Source organism: Cololabis saira, chromosome 8 (assembly GCF_033807715.1).
Source record: "Cololabis saira isolate AMF1-May2022 chromosome 8, fColSai1.1, whole genome shotgun sequence".
NCBI lineage: Eukaryota > Metazoa > Chordata > Actinopteri > Beloniformes > Belonidae > Cololabis > Cololabis saira.
The window spans coordinates 37615846-37630370 of NC_084594.1; the positions used below are offsets into that span (position 1 = coordinate 37615846).

The following is a 14525-nucleotide window of genomic DNA, read 5'->3' on the forward strand; positions in this document are numbered from 1 at the left end:
TTAAATCTGCACTAGGGAGCAAAAGTGTGCGGTCTCCTCTCTTGTTTTTTCCTGAATGTTGCAACCAGAAACAATGACCAGCTCAGTACTCCAACAACAGGCTCAGATCAGAGAGGTTGCTCCTCCCAGTCACACCCACCCAGGCAACACTGTCATTTATTTATTTTATTTTTTTAAAGGTTTAGATTGCAGGGACAATGCACATTAATAACACATTTAAACCAATGTAAAATGTGCCGGAATTAGCCAAAAAGGCTATTTTGCATCCGGCCTCCCTGGACTGGTGTAAAAATAGTCAACCTAAAAGAAAGAATTGTTAGATACAATCAATAAAACATTTCTGAATAAAAAGGCTATATCAGAATAGAGATTAAGAGGTAAAAACTAAGCTAAAATACATAAACACACAGGTTAACATAAGCTCAACAACAGACAATTGCTACACACGAAAACAAAACCACATGAAGCAGCAACAGTAACATCAGCATTAATAACACAAGACACAATAACACACTAACAGGCCAAAAACGAACAAGACAAAAGCACTAAACACAGAATAAAAAGCCATGCACAAAAAGCAACATTATGACTAGACAAACTAATAGGCAACATGACAGGTGACATCAGACAAAGACCGACAGGCAGGGCAGCAAACTAGGAAAATTACGCACTAAAATTCAATGTCGACAGCCTTGACCACTAATTATGAGCAACACAAGTATTGATGTCCCCAATAGTACAACCAACCAATCAATAACCTTTAGCAGCACCACCCTAAGGACTCAAAGATGGTTGGGTACTCTAAACTTCTCTTCAGCACATAAGCACAAAAAACCGCAACAGCCCAAAGTGAAGGGAATCCACCCTCTAATCCAGGGGTGGCCAACCCTGGTCCTTGAGAGCCACTCTCCTGCATGTTTTAGATGTTACCCTGCTTCAGCACACCTGATTCTAATTAATGGTCCTAATTAGCTTGTCATCAAGGTCTGCACAATTCTGTTGATGACACAGGTACTTGTATCATGGTGTGTTGAAGCAGGGTAACCTTTAAAACATGCAGGAGTGTGGCTCTCGAGGACCAGGGTTGGCCCAGAAAATCCCACTTTACAGGTTTTCTAAAAGGACAACAGTGATCTTGGGTGATTTTAGACTTACAGTATTTTCCACCCAAAGACAACATAAAAAAGATGGATGTGATCACTGTGATGTTTTTACTAAAAAATTATTTCGAAGGAAAACACCACTCCATGCTGCTTTTAATTCCATTGTAATTAATGTGTCTGTGTAATCCCATGAGGGATGGGTCATTTAAATGTCCGGACACAAAATAAAATAATTCATTCAAAATAATTCATTCATTCCATTGTATACCTCGTATGATGATGACAAAACGTCTGAAATCTGAAAGTCTGAAATCTGAAATACATTAGGTCTACAACTCACTTATCTGAAACAGGTATCACAGCTTTGTAACCCCCCCCCCCCCCCCTTTTTCTGAGGTTCTTAACCTCAGAACCTCAGAACCAGCTGTGGGGGAGGGCATGTTTTTTTCCCATCATGATATGTTCCCTTTAACTCTGATTTAATTTCCTCACCACAGTGGAGCTTCCAGGGGTATCTGTCTATATAGTTGTTGGAATAACTACAGTGAGTATCCAGTCTTCAGCCCAATGGTCTCAGCTCAGAGACACTTGGACACCTCCCTGAAGAGCCTCAGAAAACATTATTGCACTCATACGGTATTTTGAATCAAATCAAATCCAATCAAATCAAATCAAATCAAATCAAACTTTATTTGTATAGCGCTTTTCATACAAATAAAAAATGCAACGCAAAGCGCTTTACATAAAACATAAGACTTGATAATGCCCACCCCACACACACACACACACACACACACACACACACACACACACACACACACACACAGACGCAAGCACACTACAGTTCACACAAGTATATGGCTGAGCACTGAGGATCCAGGTGAGGAAACGGTATCAGGGTATCCACGCCAGGAGGTCTCATAACCCCAACCACAAGGGGGGCCCCCACAGAAACCATCCCGGCCCGGACGGATAGAGGAGTCCACACCACAGCGGTGAAGCCGTGGTGCAGAGCTCCAGCACCATCCAGGGCCAGAACAACCCCCAGGACGACCCCCTGCAGGCCAGAGTCACTCCCAGCATGGAGGCTCCCCATGAGGAAACACTGGAGCTAAAAGCTAAAAGAAAGCAGGATAAGATAGGCTATGAAAAATACACACTAAAAGAGTTGAAAAGTATAACATAAAATCCTAAAAGTAGGTCTAAAAAGCAAGATGTCAGGATTTGACATTTTCCTGTTTATTTTGAAAGCCCATGTCTTTGTGTTGGAGTTCTGTCTTGGCCTTCCTGTTTCCCATCTGCCCTGATCATCTGCACCTGTGTCTCATTTACCTTTGTGTATATCTACGCCATACTTGAAAACACACAACTCAATTTCAATTTTTTTTTTTTTTTGCTTTTCATCTCATGTGATGAGAAAAAAGGGAAAAGAGAAAAAAGGCGCCTTTCTACGGAAGAGTATTAGGGTCAGGCAGGAGAAAAATAAAAATAATATTTTAGAGGAGGAAGATTTTTTTTCATTGCACTTCGAGAAAAAAGTCGAAATGTCGAGAATAAAGTTAAAGTATACAATTTCGATAAAGTCGGAATGTTGAGAGAAAAAAGTCGAAATGTCGAGATTAATGTTGAAGTACAATTTCGAGAAAAAAGTTGCAATGTCGAGAATAATGCTCGGGGGCAGGGTGTTGAGCCGCATTTTGTAATAACGGTGCATTTTGTAATAAACGTCCAAAATGTAATAACTTTGTCATTTCATTATGTAATAAACTACCCCAACACATTTTGTAATACATTTTGACGCATTATGTAATAAGTTATTACATTTTGAGAAGATTATTACAAAATGCACTTGCAACTTTTTTATTCTCTAGAAAATGTAATAACATGGTGCATTATTTATTTGTTTTTCATTGGCCTATATAATTCCAAACTTCAAATATGCAACTAAAGTTATATTTGGAGTATTATACATAGATGTATTGGGGTACATAGCTCTAAGGGAAATTGCATAAAAAAACAACAAAAGTCACTCTTGTATAAATTAATTGTTAAACAAACAACAATAATAGGCATTATTACATAATGCACCATGTTATTACATTTCCTAGAAAATAAAAAAGTTGCAAGTGCATTTTATAATAATCTTCTGAAATCTGCAATAACAAAATGTATTACAAAATGGGGCAGTTTATTACAAAATGCGGCTTTATTACAAAATGAAATGAAAAAGTTATTACATTTTGCACGTGTATTACAAAATGCACCGTTATTACAAAATGCGGCTCAACAGGGCGACACAGGGAAGTGGTTTTCTCCTCCCGTCTCCGGCTTCTCCTCCCGGCCACGTGTGCGTGTGCGTCCCTGCTCCATCCTGCTCCATCCCGCTCTGCTCCGGCAGCACGACTAGACTCCGGCAGGGAGGAGGAGGCGGGCAGGGCTGACGCAGCGGAGTGAGCGAGCGGCGCACCGACGCGCGCACTTTCCGACATGCAACCTGCGAGACGCCGCACCGCCGGCGACTTCCCGTGCCACTGACACAACCGAGGGACGCGGAGACGCGCCGGCATGGACGCAGAGTAGCGGTGCCGCGCCGAGGCGTGTGCGCGCGGAGGTCCGCCGGAGATCAGGAGCAAAAAAAACGCGTGTTTTTGGCGCACGGAGCTGTGGAGTGTGGAGGAGACGCGCTGCGCCCCAACTGGGATGTCTCAGAGCTCTTCTTTGTTCACTCACTAAATACGGATTAATCTGTGGCTGTGAATTTATCCCGAGGCACCACCGCTGCACGGAACAGGTCAGATCCTCACTATTATTATTGTTATTCGAGGTTTTTATTTCCCTTTTTCGCAGAATAACTTCAGCCTCTCTCTCAAATTAAATCTCTTCGTAAACGGCGCAGCTCAACTCAGCAGTTAGTGGCGGCTCACATCCCAACTTTTCTCCCAGATTACATGAAAACCTTGAAGCTGTGTTTTTTCACGGGGCAGTGACAGGATCGCTTCTGAATTTGATCCCATTTTCCGGCGCCTGCTATCATGTTGGAGCAAAGTAATCTGCGGCTCTCCGATCAGTGCAGATGTTGGGTAATCCTCGGGTGTTGACCCTCCCTCAATAATCCCCAAGAAGGACTGACCACCTGCCGCGGCCAGGATGTGGCCGAGATTCAGGAAAAAAATGATAAGAATGATTTAAAAGCCGTCTTCAAGGACTCATTCACATTGCATGGATTTAAGATTCAGCCTCGAATTGTGGAATGAAAAAAGGTGTCCACACATACAGTAAGTGGGGTTTAGTTCGTTGAGTTGAGTTGAGTTATACTTTAATGTCCACTAGGGAAATTTGTTTTAGGCATCAAATACATGCATAGCGTATAAAAACACATACAATCAACACATACAGACAGCAACAGATATCAGACTCAATACCACAGTAAAATTAGTGAGAAACCAAGCAGCAGTGAATGACATTGCACATACCCTAGGCGAAAAATTGCATCTATCCCGGAGCCTTATTACATTATTTGGTACAGTAAAAGAGCAAGTTCCTGGTGGAGTTGTGGTTCCTGGTGATCAGCTCCAAGTGAACAAGCTTTTATGCCTCAGGTTTAGCAGGATAAAGTGTGCATCGTTGCACATGTCACTCCAGACACCAGCCCCGCGGTCAGAGCCGGACCTGGAGTCAGCAGACGCGGTGGAAGCTGTCCTTAATATATTTAATAGGTATTAGCATCTGTGCAGTTTCAGCACATCTGACTTGCATCATCTGCCAAAACTAGTTACTAAAATGTAAAACAAATTGACACCTTTAAAACAATTTTCAGCTCCACAAACATAAACATAACGCAGATAAGATGGGGGGGGGGGCAGCACGTGGAGGCCTGCATGACACTTGGGAATACTCTGAGATGCTGAGTCTCCCACTCTGTGCGATCTGTTCCGCTGGTTTGTCATCGAACTTGACAAGAGCCGAACAAGAAAAAAAGAAAAAATAATTTCTTCATCCTGCAAGGGTTCAGCACTGGGGATTATTCCTCAACCCTCTTTTTGTGAGCACAGCGGGCTGCAGGGGCTGCCCAGGCACAGCCGTGCAGGGGAACAGCCCTGTTACCTCGGATCATGTGTTTCTAACCCAACATGACTGTCAGGAGTGACAGGGCAGAGCGATGACGCTAAAAATACCCCAGCATAGGTGCATTTAGAGTCGCCGCATCAAAATTTAATCGCACACACTCCTCAGGAAGTAGCCTTCGAAGAACTGAGCCATCAAGGTGGTTTTTATCTCATGTCTCTTCAGGAAAGCCCACTGCAGGAGCTGATGATAGGAAGTACAGGTACATATGTGCTCTTTCAGTCTGACGGTGTGAAGCTTTTACTCTCCACACTGTGTTGTTTATCACAGGATATCCTTAAAGTACAGACATGACATTCACACGGACACGCTACCTTTCCACAGTCTTCTCGTATGGCCCGTGGTAGTTCAACGCGTGTAGATCCAGGACCTGTTACACCACCTTCATGCATTCATTTTCATATGATTATTTTACATTTGTATTTATTTGCAAACCACACACACAAAATAATATCCATATTTAACTTGGGTTCAGGCTTAGTTGGATGTCAAGACAAAAAAAATCATATTAGACATCTTGGTAATAAATATACAGAGGGGAAATTGTCACACTTCTATCAGTGGCTGTTTTAGACATTATTTAAATATCAGTGGTGCTTAATTTTCAGCGTGTTCAGGATGAAGAGATCCCACTGTTTGTTTTCCATGAGAACCAAAATTCGTATGCTCTTGCTCAGATCAAACTAGTGATTTGATTTGATCAGTTTTGGCTGTGGCGATTGATTTTCTGACATCTTCCCGTATCTGAGCATAAAAACTATCAGACAAAATTACAGAAAAAAAAAAAAAAATCATTTACAATGTGGTTTTAAACATCAGTGAGGCTTTACAGCTCGGGGCTTTAGGCAGGATTACACCCTCTGAGTTTCACCAGCTTGTTGTGGTGAAATCTGCATAAAATGAAACGATTGTAATGACTAAAGCAGCTGGTGGATGAAACCCAGACGAGGTTTTTTGGAGCGGCAGACGGGCGGCAGGGACGAGTCCGAGCAGTGGTGGTCAGAACGGGACTGCCCATATCAGCAGAGGTCAGAATCAGTCAACTGGATCCTCTCTGCATCTCCGTCATTAATCACAGTGTGAACTATTGAGGACATTTTTTACCACTTTTTGCAGATATTGTATTGGAAAAATAAAATGAATTTATCAAATGTTCGCTGACGTTAAACCACAATGCATTTCATAAAGCAAAGTTAAAAACTAAAAACTTAAAAATAATGCTGCACATGTTCAGTTTCTGACATCTTATCAAATGTTTTTTACCGACAGACTTTCTACCAGATGGTGTTAAATTTGCGATTCTTAAATGTGTTAAAGTAACCAGCAGCGTTAGATTTACCAGAGCAGCGCCGGGAGTGAGGACGCTACCACGGAGAGCACTGCTCATATACACCACGTGTGGGTTGTTTGTTTCAATCTTATGAAACATAATTGTTGGAGAAGCTCAGAAGTGTGTGACAAAAAAAACAACAAACTCATCTGTCAAACAGCACAGTGGAAAGTATTTCTATTTCTTCATTTAGTTAATTTAGCTGGGCTCTAAAACAGATATGAGTGTGATGCTGCTGCATCCGAACCGAAGCAACATCGAGTAGACGCACAGATCACAGATTAATTATGTTTTCATTGTGTTAAAAGAAGTGTAGTTCATAGAAGAAGTGTGGTTAATATACCCTGGGGGGTGGGGAGGGGGGGCAGAAGGGGAATGTACTCCACATTTGGTTGACCTTTCTTAAACTAACATTTTTTGATTATTTCCCCATTTAGCACAAAGTGAATTTCACTGAAACAGCCCTTCATCTGTATATGCTACATCCAAAATCCCAAAATCACTGAAGCGGCTACACAGTTTAGTAAAAGCAAGATCATAAATAAGTGTAACTGTCATAAGTGCCTCCCATTGTCATTGCTTTTGACAATGACAATAGGGTGCACACCGTGCACGCTGCAGAGTATTTGGAGCCCTCGTCTGTCAAGAATATGAACACTTGAGCGAATAGAAGAGCTCTACTCAGTCCCATCTCTCCTTTCTTTTTAATATTTCGACAGAGAAAACATCTCAAACGGCTCGGTGAGACTACTTGGCTCCCCGCTCCATTTATCCTGTCTTATTGGTTCTGTAAATGCCCTATTTGTAATCCAATCATATATTAAAATGGCTTTCCTGCTTTAGTGATGTTTAATGATGCTCTGTCACTTCTCGGCTTTTGATTTCGAGGCACTGTGGTCCTCTGGGGTTGTTCTTCACCGGCAGCCTGAGCCGGCAGTGTTTCCAGATGCAAACACTGTTGTGCACAGTCTCTCCTTGGAAATGGCTTTAATTGAGAGCTTAATAAGAGCGACGCCAGCGCATCTGTGGGGGGTGGTTGTCTGAGGCTCGGGGCCGCTGGGTGTCTTCACGTTTATAACGCCGGCACACATGCTCATGTTTTCTATTCCTCTCAGAACGAGGCCAGATTCTTGTCGATGATACGGTACACCTCTTCTGAGAGCATTTATGTAGTTATTCCTATTTCCAAGACCCCCAAGAGTACATTTTCAGAGATGTGCTCTGCTGGGTGTGGCTTCTCTGCAAACACCATCCTTCCCTTCTTTCCTCTTCGATACAAGGATGAAAGAAACACTTGATACAACTACGCTGTGTCACAGTTTTTGTTTGTCTGAGAACTTCAGACAAACAAGTTTTCAACTTTTCATAAAAATATTCGAATCCCTGCAAGGAAATCTTTATATTCATGTGCTTTTTTACACAGTTTTTCAGTACAGAAGAGATTCAAAGTAGTAATTACATCCACAATGTGATATTGTTAGTATTGGCTCTAATTGTTCTTTGTCAGAGCTGATTTATGAAGGAAAGTGAAGCATTGCAGGGAAGACTTGTCTGATTACACTGAAATAAGATGAATACTGTAGCTCATGTGAGAAGAGGAAATATGGATCTCAGATGGGTAAGATGTGAATGAAGAAGAATTAAGGGCAGCAGAAGGGACGTTTCCTCTGACTCGACACAAGTTTTTCAGTTTATTTCCGGCATTCCCTCAGATTTCAGACCTGAAGGTCTTCTTAGTTCAGCTGAATTGTAATCTGAAATGCTCGGAGTGGGCGGCTCAGGAGGGACTTTAAAAAGGTTCCCAGCCGGGCTTTTTCATTAGATGGGCTTTTCCCTTTTTTGAGCTCTTTTTCACAGGAAACATGAAGTTGGTGGTTCTCTATAGTGTGTGTGTGTGTGTGTGTGTGTGTGTGTGTGTGTGGCATGGACGCAGAGTAGCGGTGCCGCGCAATTTTTTGATCTTAGCGTTGTAATTAAATGTTAAAAGTGTTACTAATCCTCACACTTATGTACTTAGTAGTGATTCATTTCATCCATGAGATGGGCTGTGTTCAGTTGTCACATTTTACTATATAAATGCCCAAAATTCAATACCAGCAATAGAGTATAAAATGCTCCATGCACAAACATGCATGTTTGTGCATGGGGCATTTTATACTCACACACATATATATCTGTTGGAGTTTTACACACAATATCCTTCAAGCAGTAACCTAAGAAAAAGTACTGTTTTCAGTGTTTGTCGATTTTCTTCTTTCCTACCATTTCCAGACTGCGTTCATTTTTAAACTGTGAAAAAGTCCTTCAAATATTCATGCCGTACACAGGGCTAGAATAATATTTCATTCCAATTTCAGACTCTGAAGTGGATCATGATGATTTCCTAACCTTGACGTTAGCTAGACGTCACCTGGCGGGATCTGTGGTGTCGAAGCTTGTGTGCGTTGCATAAACAAGGAATTAAATCTTCTTAAATCCGTCTGAAAATTTGCACATAAATCACTTCCATAATGAAAACCTACTCCAGATTTCTGAACGCCTTGTAAAACTCGGATTTGGTTGTATGAATGCGTGTATGTTAATGATGCCAATCAGCTGCAGAGTGGCAGGGTGCTTCTGCAGCTCATCAAATATCATAACCTGAGTGGCTTTATTAGGTACACCTGGTATATAAAGTAAATTAGTGAGTGAACGTATATGCATGCACACCACTTTATTAGTAGTGAGGGTATGTATGCAGGGACCGGCAAGGTGTGGGTCTGGGAAGGAAACTAATGCAGTCTTCGGGGCAACGGAGCATTTAGGAGGTGAAGTGGAATTATGAAGTAGGATGCAAAAAAAATAAAGTGTTGTCATCAACTAAACTTTTATCCACAAATATACTCTACTACAAATAACCGCATTGCCTCTACAATTAGAGCCCTTTATGAACGGGATGGAGGCGCAGGATGTGTCGTCAGCAGCCAACAGCAGACTTGTGTCATGTTGGGAGTTGTGACGTCCTGATCCCAAATTTTTTAACATTGCCGTGGGCCCCTCCCCCATGCCAAAGCTCGGGAGTCGCTAGACTTTGGTCTGGGGCAGGGGCCGCGGCAGCAGCCGCTCTCGGCTGGACTGCGCTAGTCCTGCACCATTGAACAATAAATAGTAATAATTATTGTTACTAATTTAACAATTAGCATTAATAGTCAGTGTTGCAGCACTGACAAGACAAGACAAAGGAGGATGGTTGGATTGTGACATAAAAAAAAAAAAAAATATATATATATATATATATATATATATATATATATATATATATATATATATATATATATATATATTATTTGCAGTTCTAAACACATATCCAGTGTTTTTTCTCTCTCTTTTTATCCCTCCCATGTTATTCGTATCTCCTACAGCATCCAATACAGTTATATACAAATTGTAAAGCCAGTAGATCCTGTCCTTGCTGAGGGGTCAGCAACAGTGGCTGATGTGAACATAGAGCTCCGACTTCAGAAATTCTGCAACTTTGAAATATTTCAAATTGGACAATGCATGCAATGCTACAGCAGCACCTACTGTTTCCAATTTGGGAATTGGTTGTTGCTTTTTGCCTTTTTGCGAAATGCCAAAGTATCAGATTGGGACTTTGTATCAGCCGGTACTCACAATCAAAAGATGTGATCCCTCCTAATCAATTTCACACATTTTAAGAAACACAGTCTGAAGCTTGAATATGTAAAATGTCCATCACTTTAGATAAATGTAAAATGATTCAACAGCTTGTTTTAAAGTTATCTCCATTTTGTAAAAATAACAGACCACATAATTAGTTAAAGTTGTAAAGTACCATATTGACAATATTTCTGTGCTCTCCTTATTCAAACTTTTTCTACACGTGGACAGAGGCAGGACGAGATTTTGTTCCGACATGCAAAATGTTGGGAACTCCTAACATTTTCATGAAAATTGAAATGTACGTTTTGCTGTTTGAACAGTTTACGTACACATTTGTTTGCTCATGTTTCCTAAACGAGGCCATTGTTTCTAGCTTGGTTAAAAACATGTTTTCTATTCTGTTGGAGCTTGATCATCTCTCACTTTACTGCTGATTGTGCTGGAAACCTTGCTGTTGCTGGTTTGTTCTTTCTTAACGTGGGGCATTAGTCTCCTGTTTTTAGCTATGAATTATTGAATGCGTGTGGCTGAGAGCATAAGAAGACTGTTAATTGTGCAAGCCTCGCGCTCAGCGCGCGAGAGTCATTGGCCCAGGTATTGATTAATGTTAAAGTTGGTTAGGAATGTGTCAGAAATATGTTCAGCTGACTGATAGGGAGGAAAGCCTGGCAGTCAGCTCACGTCCCATTTGTTGATTGTTTTAATGTTGTTCATTACGTTACGGTAAAGACAATCCCACAGGTACAACCTAAACTATTCCATCGATCAAGAGCTGTCGTATCATTCATACCTTGAAAAGTCCAATGTAGCCCTATAATACTGGACGTATCATATTTAGTACATTAAATTATGAGACATTTTTAAAGTAAAACACAATTAAAAAGGTTTTATACAATAAAAAAATAAATACATAAAATTACCCAATGTGTCTATGGCACATGTATTATTTCATACGTCTGGCTAAAGTGTTAAACAGTATGTGCTTATTCTACTTGAGGGTTTCTAAAGGAGCCTGATACGAGAGATAGAAGCCACTTCCCAGCTTTGAGCCGACTGATTGAGTCCTATCTTTTTCACAGTGTTGCTCAGTAATCGGCGTGAAGTCCCACAAATCTCACAATCTCGTAAGGCAGTGTTTGCTGTTGTTGGTAAATGTTCCAGCAGTCAGTGCATCAAAACACCAAATGACACCTTCGTCCACTGGACATGGCAGAACAATGGTATTTGATGGGATGGCAGGTTACTTTTGCACATTTGCCACTTGTAATATTAAAACTAATTTAACAACAAAAACAACAACTTTCAATTTGAAGCTTGGTGTTGAAAACATTCAATACATATAATAATATGCCATGGAGAAAATAAGGGTACAATATGAATTAGGCATATTTACTTCGGGCATCCTCATGGTGCCAAAAGTGAGTAGAAATTGTTAGTGAGGACAATGTAAATGACTCTGGATTTGTGGTGCAGGTCTCTGGTGTGTGTATGGGTATTTTGACGGCAGTAAAACAAAAAGTCATGTAGCCCTTACAATCTTATGGACGATCCCTGTAACAAACCCATTAGAGGTGACCAACAGGAGAATACCCTAAATCCAGGTGGCAGGAGTGATACGACCGCTCTGAGTGTTGTATGTACTCTGAAATAGTACTCATATGAGCATTTCTGATATGTTCCCTTGAGCTGACAGCTAACGAACATTTGATTCAGATTTTTTTTATCTATGAATAGCTGACAAGGCAATGTAGAAATCATAGAGGAAAGTCTGGGGACAAGACTCGCACTCACATCCATTTGGTTAGAGTTAGGCGACACAGCGACACAGGTTTAGATCACCAAACATACACGGTTAGGGTTAGGAACAATGGTAATGTCTAAGTAAAGGTGATCATCCTGGCTTACAGAAAATGTTAATGTTAGATTACAACATGATGATTTGTAGATGTTCTTGGTGTATCAAGTATGCCTGGTATACGTGATAAAGTTACGAGGTGCGTGTACCTGCCCCGTGTTCTCTCCAAACACTTTTTGTGTGTTGAATTTTGACTTTAGGTTGTGCTGTTTTTATCATCACTTTCTTCTTGTTGTAGATTGTCGTTTAGAGGCTTAATTTTATCATCGGTCCCACTCCCAAGAGAAAAAAAAAATGAGCATTTTAAAAACATCCATAAGAATGTCATCCTCATTTGAAGTCAGCTTGGAAAGAAGCATGGATACTGCAGGCAATGACAATCAGATCTATTTCTGTGTGATCCACTTCTCATACAGTGAAAGCAGGCATTCTAGAAAAGGCCCTGTTTGTTTATCACACAATTCCAGATGTTTGTGGTCCAAATGGTTCAGATAATTTAAATTCTGCCGTCATTGTATCAAATTACAAGTAGCCGTTACACCCATTTGGACCCAGGTCTGCAGGAAAATAAATACAAAAGACATGTGCATCTCTTACCATGTTATAGATCAGCTTCTGAAAGTTTGGTTTTAAACTGCTACAGAATTTTAGCAGGAAATTTAATTAAAATATAGTGAGATGACTGTGTAATGCATAATTTATTTTATTTTGTTTTTATAGTCTTTATTCTGTGTCTTCATGACTTTTTTCTACTTTGGTTTTGTACAGCCTCAGTTTGCCTCCCAGTAATGATTCAGATATTCAATCACTGCTTTAGCTGTACCGAAAACCTCAAACCTAACCCTGACCTAAAACCTCAAACCTAACCCTAACCTAAAACCTCAAACCTAACCCTAACCTAAAACCTCAAACCTAGGGTTGCAAAGGGGTGGAAAATTTCCGGTAAATTTCCGGAAACTTTCCGGAAACTTTCCATGGGAAGTTAAGCTGGGGAATTTTGGAAATATTCCAAATTGGAAACTTTACATGGGAATTATGGGAATTTATGGGAATTAACTGGAAATTGGGGGTAATTTAAACAAACTGTATCATATCCAAACATAAATGTAAATATTTATTTTGTCATAAGCAGATATCCATGCAAGATAATACAAAAACATGACATTTCAACAGATTTATTTGAGTAGAACTTTAGTTTTTATTCTTGTATGAACAATTATTTTAATGAACAACAAAAACATGAATGTTGAGTAAATACTAACTCACCCCACTCCCCCACCCAATCAAAAAGTAATACAAGTTAAACATTAATACCATTATAGATCAAATATATTTACCCCATAATATTATCAAAACTTACTTGACTTTATATAGTCCGTGGGCTCAAATGTGTGGCTTCAATAGTGTTATGCTTTGAGCTCAAATGTGTGGCCTCCAGGCTTCAAGAAATCACCTGTGCATGTGATGGAGGAATGCACAGTGCCTGTAGGGGGCGTGGCCTCAATAGCCCTGCAGTAAGCAATGTGCTGTGTGCATGTGATTGAGGAGTGTACTTGCATTAAATCTGGTTGTTTTAGCCAAGACTATGCTACAATATATTTCCCCCAACTATATTTAAGTTCCCTGTTAAGGGCCAACCTTCTGTAAATTTCTTATTTATTCCGGTTAATTCCCATATATTCCGGTTAATTCCCATATATTCCCGTTAATTCCCATGGAAAGTTTCCAACTTTGAAAATTCCCGGAATTTTGCAACCCTACTCAAACCTAACCCTAACCTAAAACCTCAAACCTCAAACCTAACCCTAACCTAAAACCTAACCCTAACCTAAAACCTCAAATCTAATCCTAACCTAAAACCTAACCCTAACCTAAAACCTAAAACCTCAAACCTAACCCTAACCTAAAACCTAAAACCTCAAACCTAACCCTAACCTAAAACCTAACCCTAACCTAAAACCTAAAACCTCAAACCTAACCCTAACCTAAAACCTAACCCTAACCTAAAACCTAAAACCTCAAACCTAACCCTAACCTAAAACCTAAAACCTCAAACCTAACCCTAACCTAAAACCTAACCCTAACCTAAAACCTAAAACCTCAAACCTAACCCTAACCTAAAACCTAACCCTAACCTAAAACCTAAAACCTCAAACCTAACCCTAAGCTCAAACCGACAATCATCAGTGGGTCTGGATGGTCTGTTGATGGACAGATATTTCCTTCTGATTACAGTTGAGGAAGATTTTTTTAACTCAGTAACTCAGTGACTTTGTATTTAGGAGCTTTGCATCACCTGAAAAACAAATTGTTATTTATCGTATGTTGATGCTTATGTATGATGTAACTGTACAGTCGACATATTGTGAATACTGGGAAAGTTTTTCTGCTCAGCGGAGGAACCAAAGAGCTGCCGCGCTTCTGAAACGTTTAGATTGGCTCATTAAAA

General features: G+C 40.3%; 1 protein-coding gene across 4 annotated transcripts in view; it reads left to right on the forward strand.

Moving 5' to 3' along the window:
* Window positions 1-3523: 3523 nt before the first annotated feature.
* The window catches only part of LOC133448934 (contactin-4-like), a 242039-nt gene continuing 231037 nt past the window's right edge, over window positions 3524-14525 (forward strand). For all 4 annotated transcript variants that reach the window (XM_061727954.1, XM_061727956.1, XM_061727955.1 and 1 more), the window contains exon 1: window positions 3524-3894. The gene's annotated coding sequence lies outside the window, so the exon portion shown is untranslated. The remainder of the gene's footprint in view (window positions 3895-14525) is intronic.